The 15,881-nt window shown below is 39.5% G+C and overlaps 1 long non-coding RNA gene across 2 annotated transcripts in view; it reads left to right on the top strand.

Annotated features, from left to right (window-relative positions):
- Positions 1-15,311, top strand: part of LOC123598174 — a 44,144-nt gene extending 28,833 nt beyond the window's left edge. For both annotated transcript variants that reach the window (XR_006712434.1, XR_006712435.1), the window contains exon 3: positions 14,646-15,311. This is a non-coding gene — a long non-coding RNA (uncharacterized LOC123598174). The remainder of the gene's footprint in view (positions 1-14,645) is intronic.
- The last annotated feature ends 570 nt before the right edge of the window (positions 15,312-15,881 follow it).

Below are 15,881 nucleotides of genomic sequence, written 5' to 3'. Positions count from 1 at the left end.
TCTGAAGCAGGTTTCCTCTTGCTCCCTCTTGTCAGAAGGGGCTCGGGTATTGGTGCTCCCCAGGGTATGTAGGAGAAGGGAATGTCTCTGGTAACCACACAGCTATCAGAGTTGCTCACTGTATAGCTAGAGATCAGCTTAGCTGTCTTGTCTTCCCAGGCTAATGCCTAGCTGTGGATTTTTCCCCCACACCTCTCCCTGTGTTACAGAGTGGAAGCCCAGAGGTGTGGTGACTCTGAAGGATTTGCCTGTAACTGTGACTCATCGATAAACAGTGAAATTTATTTTCAACTTTTCTTGGCAGTTTATTTTCTTGTGCCAATCTCTTGTGCTGAGATTATTGGCATCAGTAAAACAATATGCTCGGGGAACCTGGGTGGCTCAGTCGGTGAACCGTCCAACTTTGACTCAGGTCATGATCTCACGGTCTGTGAGTTCGAGCCCTGAGTCTGTGCTGACAGCTCAGAGCCTGGAGCCTGCTTTGGATTCTGTGTCACCCTCTCTCTCTGCCCCTCCCCTGCTCACACTGTCTCTCTCACTCTTAAAAATAAACAAACACACACAAAAAAAACTAAAACAAAAAAACCCAATATGCTCAAAAATTAAAATCGTAAGCCATACTAAGAGTAGCTTTCCACCAACAATCAGATAAGAGTTTCTTCTCGCCACTGTCCACACTTGTGTGAATTGTTCTCTGGCTGAGGGGACCAGTGAGGGCTCTCTCTCTGTCTGTCCTTAACAACAGCTACAATAGGTGCCACAGCATGTGAGGTGGAATGCTGGCTAGTGACTGCGGGCAGCTTTATAAAGAACAGCCGTATGTGAACGGTCTTGTCCAGTTCACCTGAACAAGGACATTCAGGCTTTGCTCTTCCTAGGTTGAGGGCCTAGATATGACATCCATTCTTGTCTACCTGTTTTTTGCTCCATTGCTTTTGGAACCTGATTACCAGGTCTGGCCACTCGACTGGCATCTACTTTCATCATCTGTCCCTACAAGATTCCCGGTCATTGACCCATTCTCTGATCATGGCTGGAGTGTCACATTCACTCTTGAAAGCCTTTCCCCCACTTCTGTTCCATCGTACTCTTGACACCCTTTGCTGTCAGCAACTAGGCCTGGGGCCAGGCCAACTAAAGGTCTCTTCTTACCGCCTTCTGCTCTGACCAGGCTGACCGCACAGGAAACAAAAGTAAAAAGCTCTCAAAAACTGTCTTCTGAACGTCTTAAACGTCTGAATGACTTAAACGTCATTCCTGAGCGGAGTGTCCACTTCTAATAAAGTGTGACTTTGTCAGAAACAAACAAAAAAAAAAAACCCACAATTTATCCTTGCATCCAAGAAATATTCATTTCTCATGTCTATAGATTTTATGATATCTGAAAAATGAAATATACCTAAAGTGAAGAAAAATGGGAATACAAGGTTCAGACATTTATTTCAATTAAATTTATTTCAAATAAATTCTAAGAACCTGCTCTGCTTTTATCTGCTTTCAAGAAAATAATAAGAGTTATTCACTTTCAGTAACTGAAGAATCTAAAGCACATCTTTGTTCGTTGTCTGAATTTGCAGTTCATCCTGGCCCCGGAAGGCCTCTCTATCCATTTTCATGGAGTCTGCAGGTAGAGACCCACAGTCAAAGTGACTAAAACATGCAAATGGTGTCAGAGAAGTCAGGACATCTGGCATCGTGAGGAGTCCAAGGAAGTTTTGGATTATTTCCTCTCAGGCTTTTGTTTCAACTCCTTAGCAATTGCATTTAAAGCAGGAAAGTTCACTATGTGGCAGGGCTACAAAGCTTATGGACCACTTTGCTTTTGCAACATTTGTGCAATAAATCAAAAAAGAAGTAAGACTTTGAATAAAGCATAGTTTGCTAGTGACTCAGATGGCACGTTTCATACCTCCCTTATCCCATTTTCTTCAAACTTAGACTCATTTTCAAGTAAAGGAGTGAAGTGGATGGTACAGATAGGGTCTGGGAAGTCATTTGTGTTTTGTTGAGTTACCACCATGTCAGAGCATGAGACTCTTATACTTCTCGTTGTTTTCATTCTCCCTATGTGGACTTTCACCCCCAGATTTTTGCTATTAAGCCTCCTCCCCAGAGTTGTGACAAGAACTCTGCAGATGAATTTGTGCATGAAAAAAAAACACCACTACAGTTTGCCAAAATGAATGGGAAACAGCAACTACTTTTACTGATAACTCAGTTAAAAAAAAACATGGAGAAAAGGGAATGGAATATTTTTCATTTGCAAAATAGGCATAAAAGCACCTTCTATAAAACACTCATGTGTATTATGTACCAGATTGCATATGGCATCATGTGGATGTAAGATATTATCTTCATTATTATCATTATTTTCCAGGGAAGAACACAAAGAGAAAGCAGACATGTAAAGGAAAGTGTTTAAAGAGATGAAACATAAACATGGAGACTCAGAGAACAATAAATGAAATGAGAAGCACAAACGCTACATAGTTCTTCCCCCGGAGTTCGAGCCTCCGGTCCTGTTTTCTTTCTGCTCTGATTCTGTCCATCTGTGAAGCTCCAAGGCTCTGCCAGATTCCCCTGCTGCCCCCAATCCCACCATGGGGCAGCACGTCCTTGCGTTTTCCTTCCTCTCCTTTTGCTGTTTCTATTACTCCACTTCACCCCACCAGCCCTGCAAAGAACAGAGCAGTTCCAACCAGCTGAAAGATCTGGCAATTGGGGGAGTAGGGCTCCCCCTTCTGTTCTCAGGGGGCAGCTACCTGGGGCTCTGAATCTCCAGACAAAACTTGCAGCAAACAGAATCGACCTGCACAGACCTCCCTCCCAGAGTACACCAAAAGCTATTCAGAGTAGTACTTTTCAAACTTTAATGTACCTAACAATCACCTGTTCAAATTCAATTCCGACTCTGTAGGTCAAGGTGAGACCAACATTCTGCAAGGTGAGGCCACCTCCCAGATGATACTGAGGCTGCTGGTCCTTGGGCCACACCTGGAGTAGCTGGCCTCAGAAAAGCTCTTGGGGGATATCCAAGGATTTGCTTTGTGATTGTAGCTCTTACAGGGCAAAGAGGCAGTCTATGTAGTCTTTAAAAATATTTTTTACCTTCTTATGGGAAAAGCCTGTGCTTTCTTCGGACCTCAGGAGAAAAACATTGCATTAATTATGCATTTTTTATGGTGACACCATTGTTTAAATATTCTTTTTAAAGAAACAGCTATAGAGTACAGAGTTAAAGTTTAAAAATAAACCAACAGCACAGAATTTAGATTCTTGAAAGTCACAATCACCTTTCTATGATTAGAGCTCCTGCCTCAAATTTAGTCTATTTTCTTATTGATCACTATATGAGCCATGATAAGATTGTTTCAACGATCTCCAAAATGTAGTTTCAAACAAGTAATTGCCAAGAATGTACCTTATTTAAACAGGGGACTGTTTCCTTCACTGTTACTTCTCCTCCCTCAGTTATTCATTCAAAACCAAAATTATGTCAAATACACTTCAATAAAGGTGCTAAAAACATAAAATCATGTTTTAGGTGCCAGGCACCATTCTAACTGCTGGATGTGTGTGAACGAAATAGAGTTTACGTTCTGTCCTAATGGAAAAGGGAGAGAGACAACACACAAATGTGATGGGATATCTAGTGAAAGTGTTATGGAAAATAAGGAATCAGGTAAGGGGAGGAAAAAATGAGAGGGTAGAAGTTGAAATCTGCTGTTTCATATCAGGTGGAGCAGGAGGCCTCACAGATAAGATTATCGGGAGTCAGGAAGGAAACAGGCAAATATCTGAGCGAGAAGTGGCACAGGCAAAGAGAAGGGCGAGTGGGAAGCCCCTGAGGCCGGAAGCTGCCTGGAGTGGAGCCAGGCACAAGAGGCCATGAATGGGGCCCTGAGCTTGGAGGGGCTGTGACACAGAGGCCGGGTCCAGTGCACATACCACATAGGCAGGCAGCTCATGGGAAAGACTGGAGTTTACCTGTGAAATGGGCCATCAGTGATGGATGTGGACCAGTGACACAATCTGCCTTCCAGATTTCCGTTCTGTGAGGAGGCCAAGGGTGGTAGCAGAGGCCAGTGAGGGGTTTATCGCTGACCACATGTGAGGCAATGGAGTGGACGGACCTCAGACAATGGTCTTGGTTGTCGTTCTTTAGCCTTCCTTCCGCTTTCTAGGAGTTTCCTTTCTTCTCTACAGGGAATACTTTTTGCTGTTAAGGTGAAATAAAAGTCGTTCAGTTTGTAGGATTATTAAGAGAGGAATCAAAGAATACTTTGCCCAGAAATGCCTCACATAATGCTGACTGACAACAGAAGAGATAAAATGAGGAGAAATGACATGAAAATGATGTGACGTTTTCTGTAGTCGAATTAAATAAAAAATATAGTCCAAATTTATAACATAAAGCTGTGGTTCTTGATGCTTTGTCCATAGGTGTTTGGTAAGTGGTAGATACAGTTATTATTAATTTAGTTATCTGCTGTCGTCAGCAGGGGTCCCCTGTTCCTCAGAGACTTATGGGTAATTGGTTTTTTTTTTTTTTAATTTTTTTTTTCAACGTTTATTTATTTTTGGGACAGAGAGAGACAGAGCATGAACGGGGGAGGGGCAGAGAGAGAGGGAGACACAGAATCGGAAACAGGCTCCAGGCTCCGAGCCATCAGCCCAGAGCCCGACGCGGGGCTCGAACTCACAGACCGCGAGATCGTGACCTGGCTGAAGTCGGACGCTTAACCGACTGCGCCACCCAGGCGCCCCTGGGTAATTGGTTTTTATCCATGTCAATTCAATACCTGAGGAAGACAGGTCCCCCTCCTAGATTTCCACAACTTCTTAAAATTCCTGTTTCCTGGAGCCACAGGAGCTGTCCCTGTGCTTTGCTATTTTGTTCCAAATATAATGTTTTGAGTTTTCCAAAGAAACATGTACATAGGTTGTGAACAATTGAGACTTTATTAGTTTATAGGTGGACTTAGAGAGGTATTTATGTCACAGAAAAATAAAATAAAACACTTCCCAATCACTGAGGGCATCGGCATTCCTTAAGTAATTTTCCACAAATGTGGAGTGCCCTTGCCCCCCCATTCGCCTCCGTCTTTCTATCCCGAGGGATCTAATCTCTCCTCCTTTCTCTCTTTTCCTTACTTTCAACAGCAAAAGCTAACTAACCACCACCCACAAAACCCCTCTGCCTGGTCTCATGCAGAGCCAATGCCCTGCCCCTCAAAGTCCTTAGCACCACTTAGAAACCAGGCAGCCTGGGAGGGCTAGAAGGGATCCCTTTCAACCTCAGAAGGTTATAAAGTGTGCTCCCCAGGAGGGATTCTGGCCAAGGAGGGTTTTTAAAGACTCTTCTGGCTTAGTCACTGATCTTCCTGAATGGCTTCAAAAGCCACTTCAACTCATTTCTATTTCTTCTCCTCTAAATTAGATGTTAAAGTATTTATTCTGCTAACATTCTTTTTCTTGTGATATGTCACTTCTATTCCCTAAAGTTGCTATTTTCCATTTGGCTAGCTTGGGCATAGCTATGGTCTCCGAGTTCTTCCCCTATCTGCAGTACCTAGCCCCTTACTTTGATCCCAGTTTTCTTGAATAACCTCCACATTTGACTGTGGCTTGCTTGAAAATTCCAATAAATGCTCTGCTTAAACTAAGATCATCTTGGATTTCCTTTCTTTTCAGTTACTACTCATCAATTCTTTTTGTGTCTCCCATATGAGTATTTTCTCTTCTGCCTTTTTCTATTCTCCTACAAAAAAAAATAGGGAGAAACTTAAAAACATGGTTAGTACAGTGTATGTCTTTCACTACACAGCTGTTTTTATTTTTTTTTTCTCCATTAGAAAGTAATAGGAATTTTTTTGAGTAGGGTCTCTTTAGAGGCACGTGACGAGGAAAAAGGAAAAATCTATCAGTTCCTTAATATAATTAAACATAAATTTAATATAACTGGTTACTAGAAATAGAGTCATCTTACAAACTAAAAATGTACAATGGATGATCTTTTAGCTAAGATCAGATGTTCACAATATAAAAATATTAAGAGTATTTTATTTTATTTTAAATTTAAATCCAAGTTAGTTACAATATAGTGTAATAACGATTTCAGGAAAAGAATTTAGTAATTCATCACTTACATATAACACCCAGTGCTCATCCTAATAAGTGTCCTCCTTAATGCCACTTGCCCATTTAGCCCAATACCCTTCCAGTAAGGGTGTTCTCTGTATTTAAGAGTCTCTTATGGTTTGTCTCCCTCTCTGTTTTTTATTATTTTGGTTCCCTTCCCTTATATTCATCTGTTTTGTATATTAAATTCTACATCTGAGTGAAATCATATATTTGTCTTATTTCACTTAGCATAATACACTCTAGTTTCATCCACATTGTTGCAAATGGCAAGGTTTCATTCTTCTTGATTGCTGAGTAATATTCCATTGTATGTATATGTGTGTATACGTGTACATCTTCTTTATCCATTCATCAGTTGATGGAAATTGGGCTCTTTCCATACTTTGGCTATTGTTGATAGTGCTGCTATAAACATTGGGGTGCATGTGCCCTTTTGAAACAGCACACCTGTATCCCTTGGGCAAATACCTAGTAGTGCAATTGCTGGGTCATAGGGTAGTTCTGTTTTTAATTTTTTGAGGAAACTCCGTACTGTTTTCAAGAGTGTCTGCACCAATTTATACTCCCACCAGCGGTGCAAAAGGATTCCTCTTTCTCCACATCCTCGCCAACATCTGTTGTTGCCTGAGTTGTTAATTTTAGCCATTCTGACAGGTGTGAGGTGATAGATATCTCAGTGTGGTTTTGATTTGCATTTCCCTGATGATGAGTGATTTTGAGCATTTTGTCATGTGTCTGTTAGCCATCTGGATGTCTTCTTTGGAAAAATGTCTGTTCGTGTCTTTTGCCCATTTCTTCACTGGATTATTTGTCTCATGGGTCTTAAGTTTGATAAATTCTGTATAGATTTTGGATACTAACCCTTTATCTAATGTGTCATTTGCAAATATCTTTTCCCATTCCGTCGGTTGCCTTTTAGTTTTGCTGATAGTTTCCTCTGCAGTGCAGAAGCTTTTTATCTTGATGAGGTCCCAATAATTCATTTTTGTTTTTGTTTCCCTTGCCTCTGGAGACATGTCAAGAAAGAAGTTACTGTGGCCAAAGTCAAAGAAGTTGTTGCCTGTTTTCTCTTCTAGGATTTTGATGGCTTCCTGTCTTACATTTAGGTCTTTCATCCATTTTGAGTTTATTTTCATGTATGGTGTAAGAAAGTGGTCTAAGTTCATTCTTCTGCATGTGGCTATCCAGTTTTCCCAACATCATTTACTGAAGAGAGTGTCTTTATTCCATTAGATAATCTTTCCTTCTTTGTCAAAGATTGGTTGGCCATATGTTTGTGGGTCCATTTCTGGGTTCTCTATGCTGTTCCACTGATCTCTGTGTCTGTTTTTGTGCCAGTACCATACTGTCTTGATGATTACAGCTTTGTAATACAGCTTGAAGTCCAGAATTGTGATGCCTTCCACTTTGGTTTTCTTTTTCAGGATTGCTTTGACTATTCAGGGTCTTTTCTGATTCCATACACATTTTAGGATTATTTTTTCTAGCTCTGTGAATACTGCTGGTGTTATTTTGGTAGGGATTGCGTTGAATATGTAGATTGTTTTGGGTAGTATCAACATTTTAACAATATTTATTCTTCCAATCCATGAGCATGGAATATTCTTCCATTTCTTTGTGTCTTCTTCAGTTTCTTTCATAAGCTTCCAATAGTTTTCAAGTGTATAGATTTTTCATCTCTTTAGTTAGGTTTATTCCTAGGTATTTTATGGTTTTTGGTGCAATTGTAAATGGGATCAGTTCCTTGATTTCTCTTTCTCCTGCTTCAATACTGGTGTATAGAAATGCAACTGATTTCTGTATATTGATTTTATATCCTGTGACTTTGCTGAATTCATGGATCAATTCTAGCACTTTTTTGGTGGAGCCTTTTGGGTTTTCCACATAGAGTATCATGTCATCTGTGAAGAGTGAAAGTTTGACTTCCTCGTAGCTGATTTGGATGCCTTTTATTTCTTTGTGTTGTCTGATCACTGAGGCTAGGACTTCCAACACTATGTTGAAAAACAGTGGTGAGAGTGGACATACTTGTCATGTTGCTGACCTTAGGGGAAAGCTCTCAATTTTTCCCCATTGAGGATGATATTAGCGGTGGATCTTTCATATCTTTCTCTACCATATCTTCTATGAAAGATGGCTTTTATGATTTTAAGGTATGATCCTTCTATCCCTACTTTCTTGAGGATTTTTAACAAGAAAAGGTGCTGTGTTTTGTCAAGTGCTTTATCTGCATCTACTGAGAGGATCATAAGGTTCTTATCCTTTCTTTTAGTAATGTGATGTATCACATTGATTGATTTGCAGATATTGAACCAGCCCTGCATCCCAGGAATAAATCCTACTTGATCATGGTGAATAATTCTTTTAATGTATTGTTGGGTCCGGTTTGCTAGTATCTTGTTGAGAATTTTTGCATCCATGTTCATCAGTGAAATTGGTCTGTAGTTGTCCTTTTTAGTGGGGTCTTTGGTTTTGGAATCAAGATAATGCTAACCTTGCAAAATGAGTTTGGAAGTTTTCCTTCTATTTATATTTTTTGGATCATCTTCAAAAGAATAGGTGTTAACTCTTCTTTAAATGTTTGGTAGAATTCCCCCTGGAGAGCCATCTGGCCCTGGACTCCTGTTGGGAGATTTTTGATTACTGATTCAATTTCTTCACTGGCTATGGGTCTGTTCAAATTTCATATTTCTTCCTGTTTCAGTTTTAGTAGTTTATGTGTTTCGTGGAATTTGGCCATTTCTTCCAGATTGCACAATTTGTTGGCATATAATTGCTCATAATATTCTCTTATTATTGTTTGTATTTCTGTGGTATTGGTTGTGATCTCACCTCTTTCATTCTTGATTTTATTTATTTGGGTCCTTTTCTTTTTGATCAATCTGGCTTGGGGTTTATCGATTTTGTTAATTCTTTCAAAGAGTCAGCTCCTGGTTTCATTGATCTGTTCTACTGTTCGATTTCGATATCATTGATTTCTGTCCTAATCTTTATTATTTACCTTCTTCTGCTAGTTTTTGGCTTTAGTTTTAGTTTTAGGTTTTATTTTTCCCAGCTCTTTTAGGGTAAGATCAGGTTGTATATTTGAGACCTTTCTTCCTTCTTTAGGAAAGCCTGGATTGCTATTTACTTCCCTCTTATGATTGCCTTTGCTTCATCCCAGAGGTTTTGGGTTGTCATGTTTTCATTTTCATTGGTTTCCATGTTCTTTTTAATTTCCTCTTTAATTTCTTGGTTAACCCATTCATTCTTTAATAGGGTGTTCTTTAATCTCCAAGTATTCATGGTGTTTCCAAATAGCATTGTGGTGTGAAGATATGTAAAGCATGATCTCAATCTTTTTGTACTTGTTGAGGGCTGATTTGTGTCCCAGCATATGATCTATTCTGGAGAATGTTCCATGTGCACTTGTGAAGAATGTGTATTGTCCTTTAGGATGAAATGTTCTGAATATATCTGTTAAGTCCATCTAGTCCAGTGTGTCATTCAAAGCCATTATTTCCTTGTTGATTTTCTGCTTAGATGATCTGTCCATTTCTGTAAGTGGAGTGTTGAAGTCCACTACTCTTATGGTGTTATTATCAATGAGTTTCTGTATGTTTGTGGTGAACTTATTTATATAATTGTATACTCTCATGTTTGGGGCATAAATATTTATAATTGTTAGAGCTTCTTGGTGGATAGACACTTAATTATGATATAATGCTCTGCATCTCTTGTTACAGTCTTTATTTTAAAATATAGTTTGTCTGATATAAGTACAGCTACTCCAGCTTTCTTTTGACGACTATTAGCATGATAGATTGTTCTCCATCCCATTACTTCCTTTTTATTTTTTATTTTTAAGTTTTTTTACATTTATTTATTTATTTTTGAGAGACAGAGCACAAGCAGGGGATGAGCAGAGAGAGAGGGAGACACAGAATCTGAAGCACGCTCCAGGCTCTGAGCTGTCAGCACAGAGTCCGACGCGGGGCTCGAACTCACAAACTGCGAGATCATGACCTGAACTGAAGTCAGATGCTCAACCGACTGAGCCACCCACATGCCCCTCCATCCTTTTATTTTCAATCTGCAGGTGTCTTTAGTCTAAAATGGTCTCTTGTAAGCAGCATATAGATGGGTCTTGTTTTCTAATCTATTCTGATACTGGAGTGTTTAGTCCATTGACATTTAGAGTCAGTACTGAAAGATATGAATTTAGTGCCACTGTGTTGCCTGTAGAGTTGTTTCTGGTGATATTCTCTTGTCCTTTCTAGTCTTTGTTGCTTTTGGTCTTTTTTGTTTTATTTCATCTTTTCTCCACTCAAAGAGTCCCCCTTAGAATTTCTTGTAGGGCTGGTTTAGTGGTCATGAACTCCTTTAGTTTTTGTTTGTCTGGGAAACTCTATCTCTCCTATTTTTTTTTTTAAATTTTTTTAATTTTTTTTTTATTTGAGAGAGAGAGAGAGAATACGAGTGGGGGAGGAGCAGAAAGAGACAGAAATACAGAATACGAAGCAGCCTCCAAGCTCTGAACTGTCAGGGCAGAGCCCAATACGAGGCTCACACTCACAAACCACAAGATCATGACCTCAGCTTAAGTTGGACGCTTAATCAACTGAGCCACGCAGGTGGCCCTCTTTTTCTATTTTGAATGACAGCCTTGCTGGAGGAAGAATACTTGCTGCGTATTTTTCTGATTCAGCACATTGAATATATACTGCCACTCCTTTCTGGCCTGCCAAGTTTCTGTGGATAGGTCTTCTGCGAATGTAATCCTTATAGGTTAAGGACCTTTTTTCCCCTGGTTGCTTTCGTAATTCTTTCCTTGTCTGTGTATTTTGTGAATTTGACTATGATATGCCTTGGTGATGGTTGGTTTTTGTTGAATCTAATGGGACCTCTCTCTGCTTCTTGGATTTTGATGTCTGCGTCCTTCCCCAGATTAGGAAAGTTTTCTGCTATAATTTGCTCACATAAACCTTCTGCCCTTTTTCTCTTTCTTCATATTCTGGGACTCCTATGATTTGGATGTTATTCCTTTTTAATAAGTCACTGAGTTCTCTAAGTCTTGTATCGCACTCTTTTGCCTTGTTTCCCTCTTTTTTCCTGCTTTATTATTCTCCATAATTTTATCTTCTATATTGCCAATTGGCTGCTCTGCTTTATCCATCCTCACTGTCATGGCATCCACTTGAAACTGCATCTTGGTTATAGCATTTTTAATTTTGTCCTGGCTAGATTTTTACTTTTATCTCCACAGAAGAGGATTCTGTGCTTTTTTCAACCCCAGCTAGTGTTCTTAATATTATGGCTCTACATTCTAGTTCAGACATCTTGCTTGTATCTGTATTGATTAAGCCCCTGGCTGTCTTTTCTTCCTGTTCTTTCTTTTGGGGTGAATTGCTTCAGTTTGTCATTTTGGAGGAAAAAAATTAAAATTAAAAAATTAAAAACAAAACAAAAACTCAAATAAAGGAAGCTAGATTCTAGGCGTGTTTTGGTCTGCTTGTTGCAAGAAGCTTGATAGGATAGAGAAAAAAGGGAAAGAAAAGAAAAAAGGTAAGAAAATGTTAAAAAAATTTTTAAAAATTATATAATAAAATACAATAAAATGAAATAAAGAAAATTAAATAGAAAAAAATAAAAAATAAAAAATAAAGTAAAAAAATTAATAAAAATAAAATTAAAATAAAAAACGAAAATAAAATTTTCTTTCTGTATCCAAGAAAGGAAAAAAAACCAACTTAAACAAAAGCAGAAGCAAAAAAACAAACCAAAAAACCCCCAGACTAATAAATGAACCAGCAAACCAAATAAAAACCAAATGAAGTTACATCATTTCCCCTAGAACTGAGACTATGGAGCCCTCTATAGTCCATACACTAAGCAGGTGGAGGGACTTTTGCTGGTCTTGTGGAATGTGCTTGGAGGGCACAGTTGAGTAGGGCTTGGTGTAATGGCTCCATTCTCCACTATGGGGTGCTGCTTAGCTTAGTGGGGTGAATCAAGGTGGCACATATGCTCATGCGTGGGAGAGGTGGCAATGGCTTCACTTAGGTCCCTAGTCTCTGGCACAGGAGCTTCTGCTCTCACCGACCCACAATGAACCACCTCTCCTTTGTTTCAGCCCTCTGTCCACCCCTGGCCTCTGCCCTGTTCATGTCTAAGCCGTCCCACCTACCAGGCAGCACCTCCCTCCAGAGTTTTATTTCAGATGGGGTTATGTTTCAAAATCCTGCATTTCAGGGACCCCTGTGGCTTGGTCCAGCCTCGAGTCTCTGGGGGAGGGTCTCGCTGAGCAATGTCTGGGTGCTGGCTTGCCCCAGAAAACGCTTGTGCAATCGCACAGTGGCAGAGAGTCAGAGATTATGGCAAATCACAACATAGCTAGTGCCAGGTTTCACTGCACTCTGCTGTCTTTGTCCCAGTACCGGCAAACATGGCTGCTCTCCAGGTCCACTGTGACCTTTGCCTGTGGGGAGGTCGTGTGGCCTCTAACAAACGCTCTCTAAGCAGGGGAACCACTTCTCTCCGTGTGTCACACGGACCCTGCTGCCTGCTCTGGGGATTCATCCTACTTCCTCACCAGAGCACTACCAGGCACTGAGCTCCAGAACTGCAGATTCTGCACTCCACTGTTTGTTGAATCCTGGTAGTATTGAAACCCTCTCCTTTCTTCCCGTCAGTGGTTTTGGGGAACAGATTTCTTGTTCAGTCTCCTGCGTGTTTTCACTCCAGCTACTTTTAGGGGAGTGTTTTTCTTGCACTCTCCTGATGTGTTGCATTCTTCCCCTTTCTCTGTCCTCCATCCACAAAAGCAGCTCCCGACCCTCTGTGGCTTTTCTCTCCCCCAGTTCATCTCTCCACAGCATATAACTGTCTAACTGCCGAGCTATGTCGCTCAAATTATGCAGATTATTGTGTTTATCCTCAGATCAGTTTTCTAGGTGTGCAAAATGGTTTGGTGCTGACTGTGTTTCACAGACAAGACAAGCTCAGGGTCTCCAGGCTGCTCTGCCATCTTACCTCCCTCTCCCCGAGGGTATTTTAAAAGCAGTGGTTGTGAGCAAGTGACAGATTTTTAAAAAAAACTTTTTGGGAAGCATTTTGTATTTGTCAACGAAGAATAAAGGAATGAATTTTTTAGTGTCATAATTTATCCTAAATGTCATTATATCATATACATGTTTTATCTCCACTTGGATGAGTTATAATATAGATAATAGCAATGAGTCATACTTTGTAAATTACTTACTAAGCAGGGGATAAAGCAAAATAGTAAAATAGTAAAATTCCAGAATCTAAGAATATGTTAAAAATGTCTGCCACTTCTGTTTTCAATTTCATAAATTTTTATTGGCATTCACCTTTAATCCTGTTTGCAATGATCATGTGGAAACAGCAATTAAATGGTTAAGAGTTTGGCTTTGACATTAGACTAACTGGATTGAAATTCCAGCTCTGCCTTTTACTGACTGTGTGGCCTTAGGTAAGTTATTCAATATCGCCATGTCTCACTTTCCACATTTGTAAAATTGTTGTAAAATTCAAATAGTACACGGAGTGGGGTGCCTGAGTGGCTCAGTCAGTTAAGCGTCTGATTTCAGCTCAGGTTATGATCTTGCAGTTCACGAGTTTGAGCCCCATGTCAGGCTCTGTGCTGACAGCTGAGAGTCTGGAGCCTGCTTCAGATATTGTATCTCCCTCTCTCTCTGCCCCTACCCCACTCGTGCTCTGTTTCTCTCTCTCTCAAAAATAAATAAACATTAAAAAAAAAGAGTACATGTAGTGATTAAAACTGTATTTAGGTCACAATAAAAGTATAATAAATATTAATACAGGGGCACCTGGTTGGCTCACTTGGTGAAGCCTCTACTCTCGATTTTGGCTTAGGTCATGATCTTATGGTTCATGGGATCGAGCCCTGCATGGGGCTCTGTGCTGATAGTGCAGAGCCTGCTTAGGATTCTCTCTCTCTCTCTCTCTCTCTCTCTCTCTCTCCCTCTCTCTCTCTGCCCCTTCTCTGCTCTCTCTCTTGCTCTCTCTCTCAAAACGGATAAACTTAAGAAAATATTAAACTATATTAATTTATGGCCTTTTTCTGGTGTGTGTGGCACCTTCATGGGCACAATTAGTTGCCTGGACAATAGCTTGCCTCCTTCACTTTCTTGCTGGCAGAAGCTGTCTTCCAAGATGGAGGTCAAAAATGTCTGAGGCTCATTTTTCCAAGCCTCCCTCATATTGGGGCACAACTCTGTGACCTGACTCAAGCCGGTCATCTAAGGATTAGTCTGCTAGCAGGAGGGAGGTGAAAGAGAAGGAGATGGTGATGGTGAGATCGTTTATAGATAATATTTTCTTCCCTGAAATAAATGAAAAATGTCTAGGAAAATCCCACCTTTCTTTCCTAGACATTTTTCAGTGCCAGTCAGTATTTGGAAACATGTACATAAGTGGTTTAATATGTGGACTATATGATATTTTGATAAAAAATTAATATTATTTTCATCTTCTAGGTAGAATTTTGACCAAGCAATTTTCTCTTCCATACAAAAGGATCATGCTGAACTTCAATAAACTAGGGGAAGAAGACATACTGACAAAAGCCCATCCAAAGTAAACGGGCCTAAAAGAAAACTATTTTTAAAAAAGCAAACAACAGGACCAATCCTTCAGCTTTCTTAAGTTTTTCTTAAAATGTATACTAGACCAAATGTGCTAACTATGCCAATTTCATATTGTATCCCTGCATTATTAATCTTCTGTTTCCAAAGGACCACATTTTATTTCCTTATGAATGTTTTTCTTCATATTTGACACCTAGGAGTTCATCATTTTCAGAGTGTTGTTTATTTTTTTGTTTTTGTTTTCCTGTTTTATTGTTGAAGTATAACTCACATATAATATTATGTCAGTTTCAGGTGTACAACATGTTTATTTGACAGTTCTTTAAGTTACTCAACGTTCCTAAGTGTTGTAATTGTCACCATACATTATTATAATATTATTGACTATATTCCCTATGCTGTGCTTTTAATCCCTGTGGCTTATTTATTTTATAACTGAAAATTTGAACCATTTTATCCCCTTTACCTATTTCACTGATCCCCCACCCACTACCTCTCAGACAACCACAAGTTTATTCTGTTTTGCCTTTGTTTATTTGTTTTGTTTTTTTAGATTTTGCACATAAGTGAAATCATATGGTATTTGTCTTTCTCTATCTGACTTATTTCATTAAGATAATACTCTCTAAGTCCATCCATATTGTCACCAATGGCAAGATTTCATTATTTTTATGGCTGTGTGATATTCCATTGTGTGTGTGTGTGTGTGTGTGTGTGTGTGTGTGTGTCCTTCTTTGTACCTTCATCTATTGATGAACATTTGGGCTGCTTCCATATCTTGGCAATTGCAAAGAATGCTACAATAAATATAGGGATGCATGTTTCTTTTTGAATTAGTGTTTTCATTTTCTCTGGGTAAATGCCCAGTAGTAGAATTACTGGATCATATGGTGTTTCCATTTTTAATTTTTTGAGAAACTTCCGTAATGTTTTACACAGTGGTTGCACCAATTTACATTTCCACCAAAAGTGTATGAGGGCTCTCTTTTTTCCACATCCTTTCCAACACTTGTTATTTCTCGTCTTTTGATATTAGACATTCTGACTAGTGTGAGGTGATACCTCATCATGGTTTTGATTTGCATTTCCTTGATGATTAGTGGTGTTGAATGCTTCTTCATGTGT

Source organism: Leopardus geoffroyi, chromosome C1 (assembly GCF_018350155.1).
Source record: "Leopardus geoffroyi isolate Oge1 chromosome C1, O.geoffroyi_Oge1_pat1.0, whole genome shotgun sequence".
In the NCBI taxonomy this organism is placed as follows: domain Eukaryota; kingdom Metazoa; phylum Chordata; class Mammalia; order Carnivora; family Felidae; genus Leopardus; species Leopardus geoffroyi.
Note: the sequence above shows the minus strand (reverse complement) of the source record. Positions and strands in the feature narration are given on the sequence as shown.